Below are 14,433 nucleotides of genomic sequence, written 5' to 3'. Positions count from 1 at the left end.
AATGCTGATAAATTTTTTCAAACAGTTATTAACTCCCAAAAGATCCTTCAACATGAATTTATGAAATCCTAGGATCAATAACACACAGACCAGCAACTTCAAGAAACTAAGAAATGCTCAATTCTCTCTCCAAAATCACCCAAAAACACTCCAAATCACTCCCAAATCAACTAACCTACTCACACTACGAAAGGCACTCCCAAACACCAACTTCTGGAAATCTGTAATTTTAGGGCAGCAAGCTGAAAACCCACCAAATCACTCATATCTTTCTCTATACTCAATGGAAATCCTCCAAACTAGATGCAAATGAAAGATACAAGGAAGGTGATATGGATAGAATAAATAAATAACAACTAACAATGCCCCAAACCCAAGACACACAACCCAAAGCACCTCCAGTATAGGGCGTACCAAAGCCTAAGTTCGATTTGCAAGATAAATTTCAATACACCACGAAAACCAATGCAAACTTATAGGAAGAATCATTGAGGACATCGAAAACCAAGGAGCCAATACCTAGAAGCAGCAGGAGGTCACACAGAGAGTTATGAATGAAAATATGCTTCAGCCATGACTTCCCCAGCAGTCTAGAAACACACCAAAACTTGAACTACAACAGAACCAGCAATCCCACACTTCAACAAACTCGCAAATATCACAGAAAGAACATGGAAAACAACTAGGTACTGTCTTGCAAGTGCGAAATTGCACTTAGCTAGGAAGGCTCACTTCGAAGCTCAGATTTCAATTGCCAAACCGACAGCATGACGATGCAATTTTTCAAGATGTCCAAATGGGAGGCCAAGCACCTGTATTTATAGTTTTTTTCCTCTGAAATTCAAATGTAAGTGCTCCCAAATTCACTTCTCTAATTTGCATTTCATTTCACTATCACATGGCGTCCAAATGACATCTCATTTCATTTCCCAAGGTGGGCGCCCAAGTTGCATTTTAACCAATAATTAAACAAGTTCGAACTTGCCCAAGTCTTCAACAATAACTTAATGCATTCTTCAAATTTCAACGCCTAACTTAGGAAAATATAACATTGATATAAGATATAAATATATCTTTTCCTAAGTCGTCCAATATAACATTAATCAGTAATAAAATAATTAAATATAAGATAAGGAAATAATATTTAATTAAATCATTTATGACTCCAATACTGATTATTAACAAAATCCACGATGAAGCTGAGCAATGAAGACGATTGAACTGCTACAGGATCAGGACCTTGGCCAAATTGCTAAAAATAGAATTGCTCAATACTGCCACTTACGAAAAATAGTAAGTCATGGAATATTCCTTCGAAAAACATGATCTGCGCACCTGGAGAAAGAGCTTAAAAAGCTCAGTAAGACAACATCATCCAAATAGCCAAACCCTAACTTACTAAAAATAGTAAGTTCTCACTTCATCAAACAATCAAATGCATGTTATGCCACCCTGGAGCTCATGAAAAACCCAGAAGGAAACCATAGACAAAATTGAAGAATTCCCTCCTGGTAAACCCTAAAAAGCTCTTGCAGAACTCCACAAAAGTCGGAAACCCTAATTCTCCTTTCCACATAGCCTACGGGTCTTCGGAATAGGCCAATGGACCACTGAATGCACATCACTGAGAAGGGGACATTACAATAATGCTGACAATATTGTATTTGTTTTTTAATATTGAGTATCTATTAAGGGGTCTCACCCCATTACGCAATATAGATCAAACACCAAGAACGTGCACAAAATCTTATGCAAACCTGTGCAAGTGTGATAGGTACAACAAGATGATGTAAAAATTCCAACATATATCTACCGTTCAAGCACTACCCAAAAGAACACCAAAAAGTACCAGCATAAGTATCATCTCAGAGTAGACAAATTATACTAAGAGAACAAATTGTAGCATAAAAACCTAATGAAACATCAAATCTAGAAGACCTATAGTGATAAAAATCCATATCTTGAGCATACTAGAAGCAGCTATATATTAAACAGTCCCCAATGAGAAAGACTTGCACTGCCAAGAATTGAACGTTAGCCCACACAACCCTATTAAGCACACCTTCACCCGAGACAAGAACCACCTTGACCATAGTAGGAGAAAAGGGAGATTCCAAACCATCTTAACAAATGCCATCAATGAGTAGATCATGTCAATTTATCATTTGCAAAACCAGGAGAGAGAAACCATCAACCTTCAATTGCCCATTATTTTGGGAGATCAACATATGTTTTATCATCTTCCAAACATCCTGATATAAATCCTCAAGAATACCAATGCCCCGACTAAGTCTGTTGAAATCTGCTATTTATTTCTTGTCCTTAGTCTACATAGGAACTATTATGTCCCCTATTAGGACTTAACTTAATTTTCCCTAGAATTCCTAATTGAAGCCTGGATTAATGCCTTGATTTAGATCGTGCAACCAGGTTAGTCATCAATAGAAAAATAAACATATATTTCACCAATGTTCCAAAGGGAATTCTACTCATCATTACATGAGATTCCCTTAGGGCTTTTCCCAACATTTCATCCACACTTTGAAGCACCTGAGAGATCATACAAGGCGCATTGAGTCTATCCATCAAGCCTAGGAGCTCATTAATGGCATCTGCCATTCGACCTCCCAGCCCCACTCGAGGTTACCACTACTTGAATGGACCTTATGCTATTTGCCCTCCTCATATATCCTTCCGCCCCTCCATAATGGGATGGTGGATTGGCTATAAGCTTAAATGAATCTTATCCACATTAATCATACATTCTTATTATTAATCAGATGTTAGAAGCAATAGAATCTGTACAAACATTCATACTTCTTATCAAATGAAGACATATAATGAGTCATCTAAATCATATGATAATGCATTATATTCATACCACAATATCTACTAGTTATGTAACTGCTGTTAATTTCTGAGTTTGTAATTTGTATTGGCTTGAGTGCTGGTTCATCCTTTTTGATGCCCCCCTTGATGGATGCTTGCAATGGATACTTGTACCTTCCATCGATGGTGAGTAAGCATGTCGCCTCATGTTGTTACAACTTCTTGGAAGAGGAGCGACTCTTCCTTGTATGACTGTTCCCTTTAATAACTAAACACTGTCTTATGAATTGCTAGTTTAACTTATTGAACTGCCTCTTATCATTAATCAAATCGCATCTTACTATTCTTAATACTTAATCATGTTTATTGCTGCTTGTGGGAATTGCTGCCATTAGGAGGGATGATCAGATATTATTCAAGGTGTAATAATTCTTAAGGCACAAACTATTATCATCATTATCACAATTTGATTTGAACTGTTACTATCATTATTGCTGCCTTCATCCATACTGTGATTCACTGCCTTTATTGACACTGAAATTGCTGCTGGGATTAATGATGAGATCTTGTCTCTGCACCAGTGCAGGGTTAGATTGTTTTCTCTCAGTTTGATCACGTCTGATTCAGATTACCGAAAATTGTGAAGCCTTATATAATAAGACAATTTTCTATGCGTAGGTTTCCTTAATGCACTTTAGAGGTGGTGCAAATATTGTTGTTATGGGAGGGCATGGCAGTCCACCCTTCCCAAGATTCCTTGTCCCCAAGCAATGATCATGGATAGGGTGATAAAGATGATTTCCAATTTGCAATTTCTCATAGTTTCTCTTTCACTGTATGTAATATCCCCTTTCTAGCGTTCATAATGTGATGTGTCATTAGCCTATTTCCACATGGTACCATAGGCTAACAAGGATATAAAAGGGACTTAGAGGCCTTTTGGCCTAGGCAGTTTCAGTTGTAGATCATTCTGAGGTGTTTAGAGGGAGTTTTGAGCATACGTGCTATTTATAGTAAGTCATTCTGGACTTGATTGGGACCTCCAGTGGCAGTGACATGTCGATGGTAAATGTTTAATATCGACAGAAGATTTATTTATCATTGATATGATTTATTGTGCATTAATAAAGTTAGTTTATAAAGTTAAATTTAAAGATTTAACTTTATTAATGTTAAGTCTATAGTTGTGGGAAATATTTAAATAAAATGGTCCCCTTTATTTATAATACATCGGAGACATAAATTTTAAAAAGGGTTTTATGTTTATTTATCCCACATTGGCAAAGCTAATGTATGAGCTCTTGTGAGAGCGTTATAAAAGAGATTGAAGTGCTCTCTTTCACCATGCTTGGTTGAATGGATAATTTGTGAATTATTTGGAGAGTTCATCTTTAAGGGTTTGTGAGGATGAAATCCCCCACGAATGACATTCTTCTCACTGTTGCAAGACACAGTTAGGAGGATTAATGGTGTTTTCATTCAGAAAACACATTGGGCTTACAAAGTCTTAGATTTTTCAAATAGAGAAGGGCAGATTTGAGGGCATTGGTGGCAGCCAAAAAGAAAAGAAAAGAGTTGCTACAGTGCTGCGCTACAGTACACTGCTACAGTACTTTGCTACAATGTCGTTGCTACAGTGCACTGCTACAGTGATTTTGCAGATTTCAATTCAAAATCAGATTTATGTATTTCTAGATGAATATTTTGGGGTATGTGATTCCAACTTGTATTCAGTTTAGAAGAGACATTTCTATATTCCAATTTCAATCAGTTTTAAAGAATAAGTTGTGTCTTGATATTGTCTTTGCTATCTATTGTTGTTGTATTTATTTTTCTTTCAAAGGAAAAAACATTGCACAATACCATAAACTTCTGAAACAGAAAAACAAACTCAGAAATCAGTCTTAAAAATGAATGCGAACCAAGTGTTTGACAAAATGTCAAACCACACAAACTGAAAAAACAAGTGCAGAAAGGACAGGGGTCTTTACATTGTACTACCCTAATATTATCTCAAGTTTCCATTTTGAACTGGAGTCGCTTAATAATTAGCTTAGGATAAGTTTTATCTCATCCCCTAAGGAAGATCATTGGTCTTATTGAAATAGTATTGTAAGTCCAAAATCAATTTCCGCATGTATAAGTAATTAGTTCTGATTTATTTATTTGAGGTAACATAGAAAGAGGAACTTTCCATACATTAAGATGAGGATTAGAAACAGGACACACATCTATGACTTTAAATGCAATGATCACTTTCAGGTTTATCACATAGTTAATCCAAAGTTTCCAGACATATTAGCAAATGCTTCTCTCCAACTCAGAATTCATAATGTAGTTATAAAATCTCCTTTGTTGTATTTTCTCATTGCTTCTTCCAAATGTCTACCTTTCCAAAATAAAGCTCTTGCTGTCTTGGTAGCTTGTTGTTTATGGGCATTCTTCTTCTGCTGCATTACTCGGATATTGTCTTAAGTTGAACAAACATGTACCAAAATATGTTGTCTTTGATTCAAGGTAGGTTATTATTATCTAACATTAAGCACTTTGGGATAACTAAGACTCATGATCTTCTCTTTAATAATGTCACTCGACTCCCACGAATGATCGAGGAATTGTGAATATTGATCCTTTCGATGTGGTTCCTCATGTGATTCTGTATAATTTTTCTTTCAAGCAATTGCAAGAGAGGGAGAATTAACCGGTAACATCAATGATCTATTCCACTTTTATCCTCAAGAGATTATTTGAACCTTACGAGTTGAAAATAGTTTGGAACTTGAAACCAAGAATCTACATTTCCTACAGCTGTGAACAAAATGTTCCTCTTCGTGTGCTAGAAACGAGTTTGATACAAAGTTCTGAATTCATATGTCAAGTTTGTTGACAAATCGATAAGTGTATATAGGTGAGTGCTGCAATTGATTGATTATATTCTTTTGATGATGAGTGAATATTAAGTTTTTGGTTGTTTGTTCTATAATTGGATTCATGAATGTATGATGGGTTGATATTCAATATTTGATGATTGATCGTTATTGATTTTTGATGATTGACAATTGACTTATCAATTGATTGGTATTTGTTGATGGAGTGATGCATGATGATGAATTTCTGGTGGATTGATAGATTCCTTAACTGAGGCTTTACGGAATTGATATTTCAATGATTTGCCCAGGTGACTTGAAGCTAGGATGAATTGCTTGATTGATGGCTTGAATATAAATTGTTGATGATTGAATGAATTATTTGAGTGTTTTATTCTTGTGGTCGGTAATTTATTCAATGTTCTCTTTGATGAATGAGTGGATACTTGACTGAATTGATACATGATGATCCTTTCAAATAAAATGCTCTCCCCCTTTATAATTTCCAATGTGAGGGAGACACAATTCTTCATAATTAGGTCCTTTGCAAGAGTTATAAAATTTCATAGTTAATCTCTCCCCTTGGGTAATTATATTATATTTTATTAAAACTTACCAAATTCTTTGGATATGCTTAATGCTGAGGGTGGCAAAACATTACATTCAGTCAACCAAGAAACCCCTTTTTTTCTTTAACAGTTACTACTCTAATAAACATTTACCCACTGACACTTATTACTAACCTTATACTAATAATATAGTATTTCCAACTGTAATATCCCTACATAAATATTGATATATAATCAATTATCTTATTTCTCATCTTATTGATTTATTTCTTATATAACCAATTTCTATCTTATATTCTTATATAATCAATATCTAAATATTAATTTATCAACAATGTTTAATATTTAATATTAATTTATAATCAATAATAATTAATATTAAATAATAATAAATAAATCCCAAGTATTGAAGTGCTGTTTGAAAAGGCACGATTCCATTAATTCTTAGCAATAGCTTATTAAGAAACTCATGATGACAGAAGGGGGTGCAAGGAAAGGGTGTTGACTAAGAGCCACATCCTTGCACACAAGACCAAAGTTCCTAGACTCAGAATCAGCTCTGACTTGGCTCGTGACTCGGCTCGAACTCGGCAATGACTCGGCAAAATAAGAAAACCCTTGAAATTTAGAGATTTTTAACAATTTAAAACTTGTTTCATACACCCATTATTGAATGAAGCTTAAAGACACTATAACATTATCAAATAGAAGCTAATTTGATCACATACATAAACATACATCCATCACATGCGTAGAAATGTAAATTGTAGCTGAAGGAATTAGAAAACATAGATATATAGAGTTATAAATGTTGTCCAATGTATATAAAATCCATGACTTCAAATGTTTCCAAACATATATGTAACTGTAAAGTGTAAACAAAAACAAGTCTATGGCTCAGGCTCTAGCTCAACCTTGTCTATCTGCCTCCTGGAAAGGCGTCTAAGGTAGGTCCTGGATGACTGAGTAGCCATAGTCTCTGCCTGTGATGTGCCAGTTTGAGTAGCCATAGGTGCTGTGCCTGATCGTGCTCTGTCCTCCTCCTCTGCCATAGCCACAACTTCAACCTCTCTGTCTGCCTGGCCAATCCCTTTTAGGGTTATAAGAAAGGGAAATGGCAAAAAAAATCATTAAAAAATAGTATGTTTTTTTGACTGCACTTTTTTAAGTGACGCCAGCCGGGTCACGACCCTCGGACTCAGCGAGTGACTCACTGACTCGGCTAGTCAGGCGAGTCACGCCCCTTGACCTGACCGAGCCCGGGTCAGGGTCACTCGGCCCGTTGACTCGCGTGACTCGCCGCGAGTCACGGAAGGACAAGATAGGGGGAAGAAGGCATCGAATGATAAGGGAAGAAAATAGAGATCGGTGGATATAAGCAGATTGCTGTATCTTGCTGCCATTGGTATGTTTTATTCATAAATTGTTATAGTATCGAGGCTTCTTTCTGAGAATTGTTCTGCAGTTATATATTTATAATAATGTCTGAAAAATAAATGAATATATATATATATGTCTTGATTAGAAAAAAATAATAATATTAGATTGTAAATCAGAAAGAACTCTTAAGGTAATAAACATTAAGAAGAATATGTATATTGCTGCTATTATCAGTATTTATGAAGACGGGGATGGGGTGTTCCAAAGAGGGGCAGTCTAAATCCAAGCAATAGGTTAAGTCCCAAGATAGGGTGGGGATCAGCGACCCATAAGCCTTGAGGGTATAGACCCAAGAATAGGTAAGGGCTTGAATCTGTAAACTTTGAGGGAACCTATTGTAGTTGGTCTCTAAGCGCTTTGGTAACGTACATAGACCCTTCTCCCTTAAAACTGAAGTAGTAGTAGGGTTTGATATCTATATTAAGAACTATGAATAATGAATTTAATTATCTAATGAGCAAGATAAATAAGCACTTCTTAATAACTAATAAGTTGAAGAATATCAATGACTGGTTCTCATGATTAGTCTCTCAATCAATTTTAGTATATTGAAATAGGTAAATTATGTTAATCAGGTAGGGGACATTACACCAACACACCTCTTCTTTACAAGTATCAAATGCCTTTTTATATCTCCACATACCCTTGAAGAGATGCCTCCTTTTTGGGAGCAATACATAACTCTTGTTAACAATCCATCCTTATCTTGTCTACAAACTAACTCATTGGTTCAAAATTGGTTTCTAATCAACCTTCATCAAATCTCTTTGGCTAGAATATCACCTATTGAGACACATTTTCTTGCATAAAATCTTTAGCAACTTTGCCTTATCCAAGCATCTTCTTGTATTATTTACCGTTGTTTACCCACAATAATAATTTCCAGTTTGTTTTATCATTGCATCATCATTCCTATTCCATTTTCTTTCATCATTCTACATTCTACATTACATCAATCTAGTACCTGCAATAGTGGCCTTGCATAGCTCATACTTGGCTAAACTTTGTTTATTTGGATTTCAAACATTATAGTATAATGCCCAGACCTAGTCTAGACACACATTTTGCTTGCTTATGTATTTAGTATGGTATTTAGAGGCACACTTATCCAATTCTTAGGAGGGATTATGCCTGATTTTTATTGGTCCTAGATGTTTACCCGTTCTATTTTCTTGGTTCGGGTTTCTAATTGCTTCTTGTTTTCTCATTTCTCTTTCTAAGACCCTTTTGAGCCCTTTGGCTAGGTTGCTTCAACTACCTTTCACAGGATGACATGAACAGTTGTAATGTCCCCTACTAGGGTTTGGTCAATTTTAACAATTAATCTATTTTCAAAGTACTTATGACTTAAACTAACCTGGTTAAGTGTCAAGACTCTCTTAACATGAATCAAATCTGAGATGGTCTATCTTTCTTTAGTCTATCAAGTACTGACTATCTTATCATAATAAATAATTAATCTTGCTCAGATCCATTTACAAATCCTTTACGTATTTATTAATTACTAATTATATGAATTATTACTAATTTCTAAAAGTATTATTATAATTATTATATTATTATTTATTATTAATAATTATATTAATATTTATTATTATCCATATCTATATTTACAATCCTTATTTTATCCCGTACTCTGATTTGAGTATATATATATATATAGAAAGTAATATTACCGATTGTTTATGTATCAGCTAAATCCTTTTATATAATTTCCTAACACTATTGCAACTTAAAACAATCCTAGTTAGTAATATGTTTACTGGCTAGTAATGGCAGACAGATCTGACGCATGTCACATCTGGTCTGCCATTGTCATGTTACTTGGTATCCTTATATTGCACTCTATTTTAATATTTCTATTAATATTAAATTCTGCATAGAAAAATTATCAAACTTCATATATATAAAAAAATACATTCCTATGTATACCATCACGGTCAAGGATGCTACCATCTGTAACTTAATAGTTCTCCTATGATCGATGGCTCTCCCATATATATATATATATTCCCCCCCAATGCCATTGCAGACGATGCCCCTTTAATATCATATGGGAAGAATAGAAGGATGGCAACTCTTCATTGCATCCAGAATATAAAACTCTTCACCGCATCTCCTTGGATAACTAATCGATGATTAGTTAGCGGCCTATTATATTGTCCTTTTGGCGGCGATAATGGTATTTGCTGGGTTTGTTTGATACAATGATGAATGGTAGTTTAGTTATTTGCTGAGTCCCCCATTACTTAGTCACCACGATAGCCAATATTCACTATATATATTGGCACACCTTAGAATCCCCACACCAAAATTATCATACAAACTATATCGTCGATACCCTTCAATGTTTTATTTTCTATTAACAATACTCATTAAGCGTATTTGCCAATGATAAACATCAGACTTGTTATTGGTCTAGGAATATCGATGGCCCATGTTAATTCTTTTTTAGAGTCTTCCAAATAAATATTTTTCTGTAGCCAAAGACTATCTAGTTCAATATACTTCTCTCACGATAGTTCCCGTAATAAACATTATAATTCTCTATATGAATAAGACGATTTCCTCTCTGAGGTCTTCGTCCTTTAGTCTTATTGATATAATATGTAAATTATGTTTATAGTTTATAATATACATATTTATATATAATATTAATTATTTTGATTTGAATATTTCAAGAATATTATTAGTAAAAAATATTAATATTTAATAAATTAAAAAATTTAAAATAGTTGCTTGGTGATAATTATTATATTAATTAATAATAATTGATAAATATATATAAGGATCAAGGAGGGGACATGACAGTCCGCCCTTCCCGAAATTGCTTGTCCTCAATCAATTGACAATTTTTTCAAACTGAGTCATCTCTTGAAACACAAGGTATACATATATGTATAGACACGAAGCATACATGAAGTATACACACAAGACATTTAACGTAATGAGGCATGAAGCCTGAATACATTTAGTACACACGAAGCATGAAGCATTAAGAGTATGTAAGACATGGATGGCATGAAATACACACGAAGTCATTTAAACACATACAAAGTTTGAAGTATTCATGAAGTCTTGAAGCATAGACAAAGGTAATTCCTATAGCCATATTCACACATACAAGTAAGATATGCAACATACACGTCATATGGAGGTGCAAACAGAGTAACACTCTGTGTACAAACCCAATACATCAAGAATACACATGAATACGCAAGACATGAGTCATACATACAAATACACGAGGTGTAAATCCAAGACATATAAGACAAAGTTCTACATTAAAGAGGGAGTATAGACAAGGTGTGAAGCAGAGTGAATACAATTAGGGCATGTAACATACAAGTGAAATACATGTAACACATGAATCATGTAGTGCATAAGTTATGAAGCACATGAAGTATGAAGCATGCACATAAATGTTTTCAAGTCACAAAGCATATATATGGAGTGTATGTGGTTATGAGAGAAGTACTTATGTAGAACAACATATGCTAGATAGGACACAATCACATGTAAAGCATACATGGTAGATACACTTAGAGTACGCACACGGGGTAATCATTCTGAAAACAAATCAGGCCCGAAGTAGCTATGTTTAAGATACCAAACATTTAAAGAAGGCACATGAATGCACATAACACATTGAAAGCATATCAATCATGATGCGACACATAATCAAGACATAAAGCATATGCTAGGAAGGTGTGTATGACCCGATCATGCTGAAAACGTGACAAACATGGAGCAATCACACAATTATACAATACAAGTATACATGTACACATACAATGGAGCAAACATATTGAAGACAGAATCAATACATAAATATCAACAAATAATGAAATGTATATACAGTTAAGAGAACATACATTAGGTACATGAATACCCTTAAAGCATGAAGCAATACATAGAAGTCATGTAACACAAAACCATAAGTATATATATACGGAGTATGAAATAGTACACATGTAAACATGGAGTAATATACATAAGGCATGGAGCATAGAAGTATGGCATGGAACATTCACGTAAGCACAAAGTAATATGCAAATACATTGAGGCATGAAGTATGTACATATGACATATAAGGCTTGAAGTAGCACACAAATACACATGAGGTACAAAGTATGTATAAGGAAGGCACTCATGGAGTGAACACGCTAAAGACACATCATTCATAAGGCACACACAAAGACTGTTTACCTCACTGGGTAAACAGGAAGAATACAGAAACTGAACAGCAATGCACAATGCAATTACAAAGGAAGTACCAGAATAAGCTTTCCATTAATGTCAAAAGATGTTCATATTATAATCTGTCGCCAACATTACATGTCCTCCAATACCCGGAGGTGATACAATATATGACTGCCGAAGGGGTGCGACACAACCGTTGCGACTCCAACTACCTACCCGTCGGCTAACTAACTATTATAATTAACATTACTAACTATACACTTTTTCCCGATAACATCATCCCCCCCAAAAAAGAAGTCGTCTTCGACGACTAACATCAAAATGGAGACAATGTAATATAAATATACAACCAAGTGAAAGTCAAGGAGGGGGCTGAGGAAGCGTCCCTGAAGTCGAAGGGTGAGAGGCAGGTGTCTGGGCCGCCAGGCGGGCGCGGAGCTCATAGACCTGCTGGGTGCGTGCTGCCACATCCCGCTCTGCCACCAACACCTTCTCTAAGACAGTCTTCACCATAAGCGCAGCCTCCAGTAGCTCCTTCTCCTTGGTATCGGCCGACTCTGTCATGCGAACCAACTGGGCCTGAACAACATCTAACTCCTGCTGGACGAGACTCCGCGCACTCTGCTCCTCCGAAAGACGGGTGTCCACCGCAACCTTCTCTGCGCAGGCTGTCTCAAGCTGTGCGACCAACTCTGATCTCTCGGCTGCCCACGAGGCTTGTTGTCTGGCCATGTCCTGCTCTAACTCAACTCGAGCAGCCTCGCGAACCGCAGACTCATGCTGCGTCTGGCGTAAGGCATAGTAGGCCTCCCTGTAAACCTGCTCAATCTCCCGGACGAGAGTCGTCACCCTACTCTCCACGACGGGCTGAGGCACACTCCAAGCCTCCAACATCGCATCCGTCTGGATAACTGGCCACCCTCGTGTCTCAAAACATGAAGTGAAAGCTACGGGACAGCCGTCTCGCATAAACTGGAGGACCTGCTCTAATTCCTCCACAACCTGCTGCAGAGCTCGTGTCTGAGCCGCGGCCACCACTCACCGACCCCTCGTCACCATATCTGCCAAATAAACCTCAATATCCTCTCCATCTAGCCCCGATGTAGGTACAAGAAGCCCACGTGGTAACTCAAAAGTCTCCTCAACCACACCTGCTCCATCCTGCTGGCACAATGGTGTCTCCCCCGCCCCCTCAAGTGTAGCAATCGCCTGCTCTGGGCCGGTAGGAACACCCTCTCCAATGACTTGTCCCTCTGCTGGTGCCTGCGTCTCCGCCGAGGAATCCTCCAGATCCACCACCTCAGTGGGAGGCTCTCGCCGAGGTGAAAGTACAGCTGCTCCTACGGGTGGCATCACTGTCATCTGGAATCTCCGGGTCAGCCAACTCCCCATAGCCGCCACCGATGGAGCTGCACTCAACACCTCCGACCCTCTCTCCCCCTCAGAAACATGTGCCGCGATGGGTTCCTCCAACAAGGAGGCAGCAACCGTCACCACTGCGTCGGATCCCACGACGTCCAGTCGTACCTGAGGCTCCGTCTCAACCATCTCCCCTGCCATGCTGTCAATACATGCCTCTGCGGGAGTCGGTCCTGCGGCTGGTGCACAAGCCTGATGCGGTGGTATGGCGGAAGGTGCTGCGGCCGGCTGCATGGGCCCGAGTGTAACGGGCGTGCGGCTCTGCCCAAATGCCGGAATCGAATTACTGCCCGCTGACGACCCCACAAGGGTGCCAAGTGGGAGTGTGGGTGGTGCAAACAACACTCGCTCTCCGGCGGGTTCCATCCTCCCCTCGTCTGTGGCCCGACTACTACTGTCATCCTCATCCTCCGAATCCTCGGAATCCTCTGCACTGCTAGAAGTTTCTCGCCCACTATCTGGTTCTGCTGCGGTGGTCTCTAATACCCGTTTCCGCTTCGTGGAAGAGTGTCCAATATCCAGATGTCGCCAATGCATGATAGGAGGCTCACCCTCCGCCAAAGGTCCCTGTGGCCTAACTTCCAACTCGGCCTCTGGCACTGCTTCCCGCGTAGCCTCCAAAAACAGTCCAATGGCATAGTGGGGCATATAAAAGGTGCGCTGCTCCATCATCAAGAATGCGCACATCCGCTCTGATAACAAGGTAGCCCAATCATACACTACATCGTTCAGTAACCCGTTCATCAATATGATCTGTGGCAAAGCGATGTCGGATGCCCTACCCGACCCTGTCAACCTGCTTTTGATGACGTCCATTATGCATCGCCAATGACCCTCTGCGACAAAGGACCTACGCATCCCACGACCCTTCGTGGCGTCTATGATGCTCGCCATCTCTGCTGGGGTCAAGTCTCGCGACACTCGCGTAATCCAATGTTCCTTTTCCTCCCGTGTCATCTTCTTCGCCTTCAAGTCCACTTTCTTGCCATGTATGCCTGGGATGCCAAATACTCTCGTGAAATCTGCAGGTTTGAAGGATATGGTGATATCCTTCCCAAGATACTCAAATGTGCTCGTCCGTGAGTGGCTATCAAAGGTATCAACCA

The 14,433-nt window shown here is 38.0% G+C and overlaps 1 protein-coding gene across 2 annotated transcripts in view; it reads left to right on the top strand.

Moving 5' to 3' along the window:
- LOC131052256 (uncharacterized) overlaps positions 1-14,433 on the top strand; it is a 323,457-nt gene that overhangs the window by 83,366 nt on the left and 225,658 nt on the right. The gene's annotated exons all lie outside the window — the stretch shown is intronic.

The sequence above is a fragment of the Cryptomeria japonica genome, chromosome 1 (assembly GCF_030272615.1).
Source record: "Cryptomeria japonica chromosome 1, Sugi_1.0, whole genome shotgun sequence".
NCBI classification, from domain to species: Eukaryota; Viridiplantae; Streptophyta; class Pinopsida; order Cupressales; family Cupressaceae; genus Cryptomeria; species Cryptomeria japonica.
Note: the sequence above shows the minus strand (reverse complement) of the source record. Positions and strands in the feature narration are given on the sequence as shown.